Below are 10434 nucleotides of genomic sequence, written 5' to 3'. Positions count from 1 at the left end.
GTTTCTGATAATGAGTCTGATTGTGATGAGGATGGAAACTTCATTGCTTTCACCGCTATTGCTGTAGTCAATGAAAGCATATCTGTTGAAGAGAACCCCTCTGATGGGGAACTCTCTGAAGATGCAGATCTTCAAGAGGCCTATAATAAACTTTGCAAAGTTGCTGCAAAGGATGCTATGAATGTTGAACTTGGCCTGAAGAAAACTGAATCTCTTGAGCTTGAAAAGAAGAATTTGCTTCTTAAACTGTTTGATGCTAATGAACTTTGAACAATGTGAAAACTAAAAACATGCTTTTGCTTGATAAAGTTAAATCTTTGGAACTTAATTTATCTGTTGCTAGATCTGCAAGTTCTAAATTTGATCAAATGCAGAGTGTTCAAAAGTCTTCTTCTGACAAAACTGGATTAGGTTATGTTAAAAGAATCTCTGTGTCTGCTCCCCATTCCACAAAGTTTGTTCCTTCATCTTCTTCTTCTGAACCTTCCATGAGTGAGATAGTGAGTGAAACTGTCAAACCCCCTGTGAGTGAGGTTGTTAAACCCTTAGAAGGTTCATCATTTAGGAAGATTAGGGTTGATCTGAAAGAGTCTAAGTCTAAGAAGCCTACCCTATCTAAGGACAAAACACATGATAAGCCTGCATGGGTTTGTCACTTTTGTGGAAAGTCTAGACACATTCGTCCAAACTGTTACAAGCTGCAAGCTGCTAAGAGAGCAAACAAACTAAAAGTACATGTACCTCAAGCACTTGATCCTATGGTACTTATTGGTGATTTGGTAAAAGTTTTAAACCTTTATTCCAAACTTGGAGTTGGTAATCATTCTCATGTGAATAAGAACTCCAATGCTCATGGTGCATCTAAAAGGTTTTGGATGCAAAAGACTCGAACTAACTGAGTCTTTCTGACATGGTCCTTGTGTTTCATTACTCTACCCTTTATGACCATTGTTCTTTGGTTTTGTTTTTTTTTTTTTTTTTTTTTCTAGGATTTGCATTGCATAACATTCATGCATTTCATTCTAGGTGTTTTTTTATTAATATATATATATATATATATATAAAAAAATAAAAAAATAAAAGGAAGAAAATTTTGTTTTGTACTATTCTTCTTGGTCTTTGAGAACAAGGTTGGTCAATTTATTTTCACATAACACGTCTTTTGTACCTTATTTAGCTTTGATGAGCTTATTTATTGCACTTTACTAGTTGAAGCTTTGTAGTGCATGTTGTGTGGGAAAGATATTTATGGTTTTTTATTACACTGTCTTAATCTTGAAGTCACATGTTTTTGAATGTTGGACTTGAACTTTTGGAGAAAGGCATAAATAACCATCTCACCACTGTTCACTAGCCAATCATGAACACCTTAGTGCATATCATAAGATTTTGTGCTCGAGAAAGTGTAGCACATGCACAAAAAGAATATAAGGTGAAGCCTCAGTTTAAATTGCTTAATACTTAAAATTGGTGTGTACTATTAGGCTTGATGCCAAACTCACATGACTTAAAATTGGTATGTATATTATGAGGCATAAATACAATAAACTTACATGATTGCAAGCTTATGATCTAGGAGATGTGGGAGTTATATGATGTAACTCTTTAAGTGATAGTCTCTTTTAAATTCTTTGTGATGAATTTTGTAGACTTTGTGATTGATTGCTATTCACATATCACCTCACATGTATCTCAAGTTTTTGCTAGTTGCACACACTACACAAGTTATTCTTTGCTAAACTTTGTACATGTTATTGTCTGTGTTTATGGTCTGACCAACCAAGTTTTGCAAATACTTTGAATTTTTGTGCAAAATTAATTTGTTGCTTGAAAATTTGTGGAGAATGCAAGAAATGTTGTTTTTGGGGAATTTGGGCTTAAAATTCTTGTTTTGAAAATCATATCATCTCATACTCATGCATTTTGTTCTTAAATTTCAATGCTTTGAGTTGATTCTAAATTTTTTCCAAAAATCTATGTTTTTCCTCAAATTTGGTGAGCCTCTGCCCATTTCGATCAATCCATTCTGTTTTTCGATCGATCGAAAATTTTTAATTTTGATAGAGAGAGTCTCTGTTTGTTTCGATCAATCGAAACTGATTTTCGATTGATCGAACTTGTTTCAAATTATTCTAATAGAGTCTTAGTCTGTTTCGATCGATCGAGGCTGTTTTTCGATCAATCGAAACTAGTGAAACATGTTTTTTTTTAAAAGGTCAGTTTGTCTTTTTTTCAAAAGGTTCTTTTTCAAAACTTTTCAACTTTTTCTCTCTCTCCGACTTGGCTAAGGCTCCACCATCGATTTTTTGTCGTTTTCCTCCAAGTTTTTTGCAAGGTTTTTGTCCTTAAAGGCCCGTAAGTCTCTTTTGCCCTTCCTTTTGCATTTTATTTGTTGTTTTCATGCATTTTTCATGCTTGTTATGGGTATTTTCAGCATTTTCTATATATTGGTGTTTTTGATGATTCAAACCTGTTTTGTTGAAATTGATCAATGGGTTTTTGTTCTAGGATGCTATGATGATGATTCTTGTAGTTTAATTTGATCAATTTTGTGGTTTTTGAAAAATTGGAAATTCTAGGGTTTGAAATTGATCCGATTTGGGGATTTTGTCTAATTGGGTTAAATTGATGAAATTGGCTTGTCATATTGATGTATTTGGTCATTATTTTTTTAATTCTATCATGTGTGATGACCAATTCATCAATATTTTCCAAATTGATCAAGTGGTTTTCCAAATTTTGGGGTTTTTGTGTTAATACCTCTATGTTCAAGCCAATTTTGTGAATTTGAATTTTTTGGACATAATTCACTGCATTAGAACATGCATCATACCATTTAAATTTGTCATGCATCATATAAAATTTTATTCTATATTTTTTTTGTGCTAACTTACAGTCTGCCCTTGGTTTTGGTTTTCTGTTTTTGTTCTTTTGTTCTATGTTTTGGTCCTTATCTTAGTACCATGCCTAGGAAAACTAGAGCCAATAGGACCCTTTCCACTTCCTCTGTGTCTCCCTCTAGGGTTGAGGAGTTTAGGAATGATAAGTGCAGAGAGGCCTTTAAGAATTTGAACCATAAGCATAAGATTTGGGCTGAGCGAGCTATGGTCTTAGATGAGCTTGATTCGGCCATTAGGGCCAATTTTGAGTCTAGAGTTTGGTTGCCTCTCTTAGAGATAGATCATCTACCCTCAACTGCCCTGATTAGAGAGTTCTTCTCAAACCTCTCTTGCCACATCTATGATTCCAACACCCTTGTTAGGAGTTGGATATGAGGTGTTGAGTTCACCATTACCCCTTAGGTAGTGGCTGAGGCTCTTGGGGTTCCGGTTGTTCGGGAGCCTGACTATCCCTATGATGAGTCACCCTCATTAGATGTTGTCATGTCTTACATCACTGGGTCATCTATCCAGTGGGGTTCTGATCCTCGGATCACGTCCGCTGAGCTTACCGAGACTGCCTATCTTTTCTTTAGGATAGCGTGTCATTCGTTGTGGCCTATCTCTCATTTCCATACCATCCCTTTAGAGCGATGTGTGTTTTTGTATGCCTTTGTTTCTGGAGCGTCTATCAGTTTTCCTCACTTGCTCCTTCGTTCTTTGAACGAGGTTCATAGGAGTTCTGCCGTAGGGCATGCTTTGATTCATCCTATTTTCATTCATAGGATTTTGCTCTTTTTAGGTCTAGATGGTTTTCCGTCTGGTGAGCCTGTTCATGTTGTTGCTCCTAGAGGTGCCACCTTTCTTCGTCAGAGGGCTGCTCACTTGAGAGTTGCTCCTTCCCATCCTAGAGGTGCGTCATCTAGTGGTATTCCCCCTCCTCCCTCTTCTACAGGTGTTGATGTTGCTGAGACATCAGGTGCTGCTACTGATGATGATGCTCCTCCACCGACTGCTTCGGATGATTCAGACATTCATTATACGTTGGATCATGTCTTGACCGTTCAGGCGGCTCATGGACAAATTTTGGTGGACATGCTAGATGAGATCTGTGCCTTGCATGCGGAGTTGGCGCCGTTTAGACCACCTCCCTTTTGATGATGGATTCTGTTTACCCTTTGGCATTTCGTCACAAAAAGGGGGAGTACTTTGTAGAGTTTTTGCTTTCAAGGGGAGTATATGTTTTTGGTTGGAGCTCTTGGTGTTTAGATTGTATCTAGGTGCTTCACTTTGTACTTTACATTTTTAGCTCTTGCCATGTTTTTGATGGGATATTCATGTTAGGGGGAGTTTTATGTTTTGTTGGTACTTTATATGTTTCTTGTTTCAAACTGCTTATTGATTTATATTTATGAGTTATTCATTGATATATGTTTTTATTTGTGTGATGTTTGAAATCAAGAAGTTAATTTGTTTACTTGTATTGTTTCCACACATGCGGTTATGCATTTTGTTTAGTGTTTCAGGAAATATACAGGTTGATTCAATTGAGCTGCTGTCTACACTTGCAACTGATGGATAGTAGTTAGGATTGAATTTGTTGTATGAGCATTATTTTGTAAAGGGCTTTTTATTTTGTAAACTTTGAGCTTCTAGTTGTGTTTTGTCACGGATTGCCAAAGGGGGAGTTTGTTAGGTTCTAAAGTCTTAAAATTTTATGTATTTAGAACTCTAATTTGTATTGTTGGCAAACCAATATCAAAACAATGTGTTTAGAAGTGTTTTAGTCTAGCTCAAATTTGTGATTTTATGTAAAGTTGGAATCGAGTTAAAGCAGAAAAGCATTGTGCCTTTCGGCCTGGCTCGATCGATTGAAAGACAGGCTCGATCGATCGAAACTCGGGCAGAATGATTTTCTGCAGATTCGTCCAACTCAGCTCTAAGTGTTTTAAAACGTTTTTAGGGTTTCTTATTTGTCCTAAGTATAAAAAGACAAACCCTAGCCACGTTTTAGGGTTGCTCATAATTGCGGTTTGTGTAAATCTCTTATGAGATCTAGAGGAGCTTTCCTTTACACAAACTTAGAGTTTTCAAGGAGAAGATTTATCTACGCCTTGATGATCAATTCAATTGCTGCCATTGAAGTTTAAAGAAAACACAAGCGGGTGTGCTTGTATCTGGTGGTGAATCCAAGAAAGAAGGAGTCCGTGAATTCGGAGCTTGCACATGGTCTTGTCAGTAAGTTCTACTGGTTGGTAGCAATAAGAAGTCAAGCGTGGGGGCTTGTAAGTCTTATTGTATGAACTTTGACTCTTTCAAGATAGTGGATTCAAGTTTACCTTGAGAATAGCTAGGTCAAATCCTCCCCAGGTTTTTACCGGTTTGGTTTCCTGGGTGACCATATCTTGTGTTATTTATTTTCCGCTGCGTTGCTTGATTTGATCTTTGTTATTGTGATAACCTAGACTTGTTTAATTGGACTAAGTAACAACTTGGCTAATTACCTAGGTTAAATCAATTTTTTTAAGGGGTTTTAAAACCATCACAATAGCCATTAAGACCTCCATTAAAGACCTCAACGGCTAGAGAAGTCAGAGATCTATATAAACCACTTCAGAACCTAAGCAAAGGTACGGATTCATATGTTAATACATATTCATACAGACAAGTACACACATACACATTGAAATACACTCTAAGTTGTTGTTATCTCTCCCTATCAATGTCTAACTTTATCATCGGAGGCTCTTTCACCGACACTATGCTGATGACCTTTGGGAGAGAAACACCATTGTCATCCTTTTGCAGGTCTTAGACTCATTCATGTCAAATTACGTCTGAACGAACCTATCGACTGACGAATTTGGCTTCATCAGTTTGGCGTCATTTATGGGGAACGTCTTTCAAACTTTGGTTTGAAAATTTAGCTTTAGCATTCAATTCTCTACATCCAAATGGAATCTAACATGCAAAAATATCTAGAGGTATTGGCCCTACAGATCCAGATGCTCACGGCTAATATAGAAGAACTAACTAAGCAAAATCAAGAAATGAGGTAGCAATTACAAAAAAGGAGAAGAATGCCCCTCACCAAAGAGGATCGAGTATAACATGAATGAAGACAAAGCAAAAAGAGATTGTACAAAATGATTCAACAGGGAAGTACTAGTATTGGACAAAGTTGAGGACCAAGTGCGGTCAGCCACATCCGAAGCAGGTTTGGATTTCGCGCTTGCACTCGCAAAAAGTCCTCCAATAATAATGGTTGGATTGTTGTTGAAAGCCTAGAAATACGTGAACATAGAAGAGGCTCTATCCACAATTGGAAAAATAGAAGATCGGAAAGGGAGGAAAAGAGATAGACAAGATTATTCATCCAGCCACAACAATGATTAAGGACGATAAACTCCTTAAATGGCCGAGCCATAAAACTCCTCCCCTAATACACGCAACAAGAAGAAGTATTGCCGTTTCCACCAGGATCATGGACATTACACAGACAAGTGTAGAAACTTAAAGAAACATATGGAAAACTTGATTCAGCAGGGGAAGCAACACATCTTTATGAAGGAAGATGCGCAAAGGTGATACAAACATGGTCAACAATCAAAAGATAAGCCTAGAGACGAAGACAAGCAACTGGATCGTCCAAAGAGTGCTATTATAGAAATAAGAATGATAAATGGAGGCCCAACAACAGGAGGATCTTTCAAGTATTTAAAGAAATCACAACAGAGACATGTCAACAATGTTTATGCAGTACCACCATTGAAACACAGAAAGACTGAAAACAGGAATATGGTGTTCTCTGAGGAAAATGCTAAGGGAGTAAAACAACCTCATAACGACCCACTAGTGATCATGCTTGTGATAGAAGGATTCAACACTAGACATGTCTTGATCGACAATGGAAGCTCTACCAACATCATTTACCTTTCAGCTTTTAAGCAGCTAAGAGTAGATCCAAAGAAGTTTCGTCCGTTCGAGTTTCCCCTCTTCAGCTTTAATGGAGATAGAGTGTACCCAAGGGGAATAGTCACCAACAGTCATAGCTGGTTCACCCCCTATTCAAGTAACCAAACAACTCAATTTCCTTGTAACTGACTACCCATTTTCCTACAATGTAATCATAAGACGACCCACCCTCAACTGTTGGAAAGCGGCAACATCGACATACTGCCTGAAGATAAAGTTTCCAACGATGCATGGCATAGAGGAAATAAAAGGTGATCAAGTTTTAGCTCATGAATGCTACTAGGTGATACTAGCTTCAAAGGAGAACCACACATGGATGATTGAGGAGAAAACTTCAGACGTAGTGGAAACACTGGAAACCTTGAACTAGTTGAAGGAGATTTGACAAAGTTCAACAAGGTAAGGACGACTCTTGGTCCCTTGACAAAGAAAGTGACAATCACTTTCTTGAAGAACAACCTAGACATTTTTGCCTGGGGATGCAAATACATGCCCAGAATTTCTAGAGATATCAATTAACACCACTAAGTGTAAACCCAAGGAGAAAGCCAATCTAGCAAAGGATGAGAGATTTCACTCTTGAACGAAGAAGAACAATAATGGACGAAGTGGTTGAGCACACATCATTAGAAGATTAGATGCGGAAATTCCACACCTTAGCAATACAAACCAATGCCAACTAGAAAACCACAATCCTGTCGTACATTAAAAACAGGTAATTACCATCAGATCCCGACGAGGCGAAAAAGATCAAGAAGCAAACAATCAGGTTCACAGTCTTAAATGACATACTCCACAAAAAAGGCTTCTCACTGCCTTACCTGAGGTGTGTAGAGCAAGACGAAGCTATGTACATCCTTGATGTAGTCTACAAAGATATCTAAGGAGATCATTCAAGAGGAGCCAAGTCTTTGATAGGAAAGATTGTCAGAGCCTGATACTTTTGGCCTACAATATAGAAAAAAGTTAAGGAGTTTGTCAGAAGTTATGGCAGATGCCAGAAATATGGAAACATCTAAAGAGTACCTAGAGAGAAGACGACGACCATAACGTCACCATGGTCATTTGTGCAATGGGGAATCGACATAGTAGGCCCCCTACCTCTAGGTAAGAAACAAGTCAAATTCTTACTTGTGGCCATTGATCATTTCACCAAATGTGTATAAGCAGAGGCCCTAGCAACAATCACAAAAGCCAAGATATAGAACTTCGTGTAGAAGAACATTTTAAGCAGGTTTGGCATACCAAGGAAGATCATCTCAGATGACAATCGCCAATTTGATAGCTAGGGGTTCAGGTTGTTTTTCTTGAACCTTAGCATCAAAAACCAGTTCTCTTCACCAGGCCACAATTAGGCCAATGGACAGATGAGAGTGACTAATCGAACACTAGTAAAGATCATCAAAGTTTGATTATAGGGGGCAAAGGGTGCTTGGCCAGACGAACTACCAAGAGTCCTATAGGCCTACCGGACCACAGCTAGAACCTCGACAAGAGAAACACTGTTCAATCTCACCCATGGCATTAAGGTAGTAATCCCTATTGAAATAGGGGTCACCAGCATGAGATGGGAGTTTTTCGATGAAGAAGGCAATAACCATCAACTGAAGATGAACTTTGACTGCCTATGCGAAGTGAGAATTGAAGCATCCTAAAAAATAGTAAAGTGCCAGCAAAATATGGCCGGTTACTACAAGCAAAGACCAAAACTTAGAAGATGCAATGAGATCTTGTCCTACAAAAAGTCATACCAGCAACCAAAGATCCAACACAAGACAAACTAGGACCAACTTAGGAAGGCCCCTACAAGATCATTCATTACTCAAGACAAGGAAGCTACCATCTGGAATCTATGGACGGTGTGAAATTAACTTGTCCATGGAACATTGAACACCTCAAGAGGTATCATCAGTAGGCATCTAGTTTTCTAATTGTTGACATTTTTCGCTTATGTTTTAAAGTAGTTCAATAAAAGAAGTATTCATTCACAACTTTTATGAGTATGCTAAATCAACGAGGTCTATGGTAAAATTCCTTATCCAAACAGGATGTAAATCACATGAAAAAGGCTAGTGGTAAAATTCCTTATCCAAAAAGTATGTAAATCACACAACGAAAGCCTGTGGTAAAATTCCTTATCCAAAAAGGATGTAAATCACATGAGAAGGCCAGTGGTAAAATCCTTTACAAAAAAGGATATAAATCACATAAGCGAACTAGAATGATACAAATTCTCTCAAGGAGAATACGAATCACGGGCGAATTAAAGTGATACAAGTTCCCTCAAGAAAAATACTAATCACATGACCATCCAAAAGACCCTCTTAAGGAATATCCAGGCCATTTGACAATCCAAAAGTGATGCAAATTCCAGCATGCAGAATCTCATAAAGCGTTCACACATCACAAAAGAACAAAAATCATGCATACACAAAGCATGAGGCAATAATTATGCAAGTAAGCAGAGGATGAAGCATAAGAGAAAATATTTTCTGAAAAGAAGCCCGAAAACAAATAGGCACTATTCAAAATAAAGCCCAAAAACAGATAAGGCACCAAATAGAAAAATTCACATGGCATCAAGCAGAGGGGGCATCGTCTCTAGCCACGGCTTCAGCTCCGTCATCTCTAGGAAGGTTGTCAACTTCGAGGATGTTATCAACTGCAAACCCAGCGACTCGAGTAGCTTCAGAAACAACAGCCTCATCAACAATGATCTCCTTATCAATTGCCTCAAAGTCTAAGCCATCCAAATTAACCCCAAGGTTGTGCTTCGTCAGGTAGCACCTCAAAAGGACAAGACCCTTAAAGTAATAAAGAAAAAGGATGTCAGAATATTCCTTAATGGTCTAAAATGCTTGGACAGCCTTAACACCAGCAGACTCAGCCTTCAGAAGAGCAAATTGAAGCTGCCCATCTTTTTAAACTATTAGCAACTTTCCCGCCTCTAGCTCATCAGTCAAAGCCTTCAACTTTCCCTTTGCGATGTTAGCTTCATTCATCGAAGAGATTAGATCCATCCTTAATTTCAAGCTTTTTGCCTCAACTGCCTCAACCTTGGAGGTAGCCAAAACCACCTTCTCCTCATTAGCAAGGTACCCATTGGTGATATGCAATGTCTTCCCCAAGACCTAACAAACCATAGAAAAGAATAAGTACATGATGCAGATAAATGTGCAAAAGCTTGATGAAGAAATCTCACCTGAATGAGCTTGTGGACATGACAGCTAACTAGCTCATGAGAAGGAACAAAAGCAAGACTTTTCAGCTCATTCGTAGTCACAATGCTACAGGCCCTCCCCAAAGCAGTAGTAGCATCCTCCCAGACACTTGCTCCGGTCTTATCCTTTCCCTTATCACAACTCTTGGTCCTCTTTGGACGAGGGGAAAGCTCCTTTAGGGAAATGGCGGGAGAAGCTACTATAACCTTAGCCAAAGCGGGATTGGACAAAGTTGGAACGGTAACCTCTTCTTCAGAAGTCAACCTTGGTTTTTTCAAGCCAGAATAAATATTGGATAAAGGCTCATTTCGTTTAGCCTTCACATGAGCATATTGGTCCTAGTTGAAACAGGAGGCTAT

This window comes from Quercus lobata, chromosome 1, assembly GCF_001633185.2.
Source record: "Quercus lobata isolate SW786 chromosome 1, ValleyOak3.0 Primary Assembly, whole genome shotgun sequence".
Lineage (NCBI taxonomy): Eukaryota > Viridiplantae > Streptophyta > Magnoliopsida > Fagales > Fagaceae > Quercus > Quercus lobata.
The sequence above is the reverse complement of the archived record's forward strand: the minus strand, read 5'-3'. Positions refer to the sequence as shown.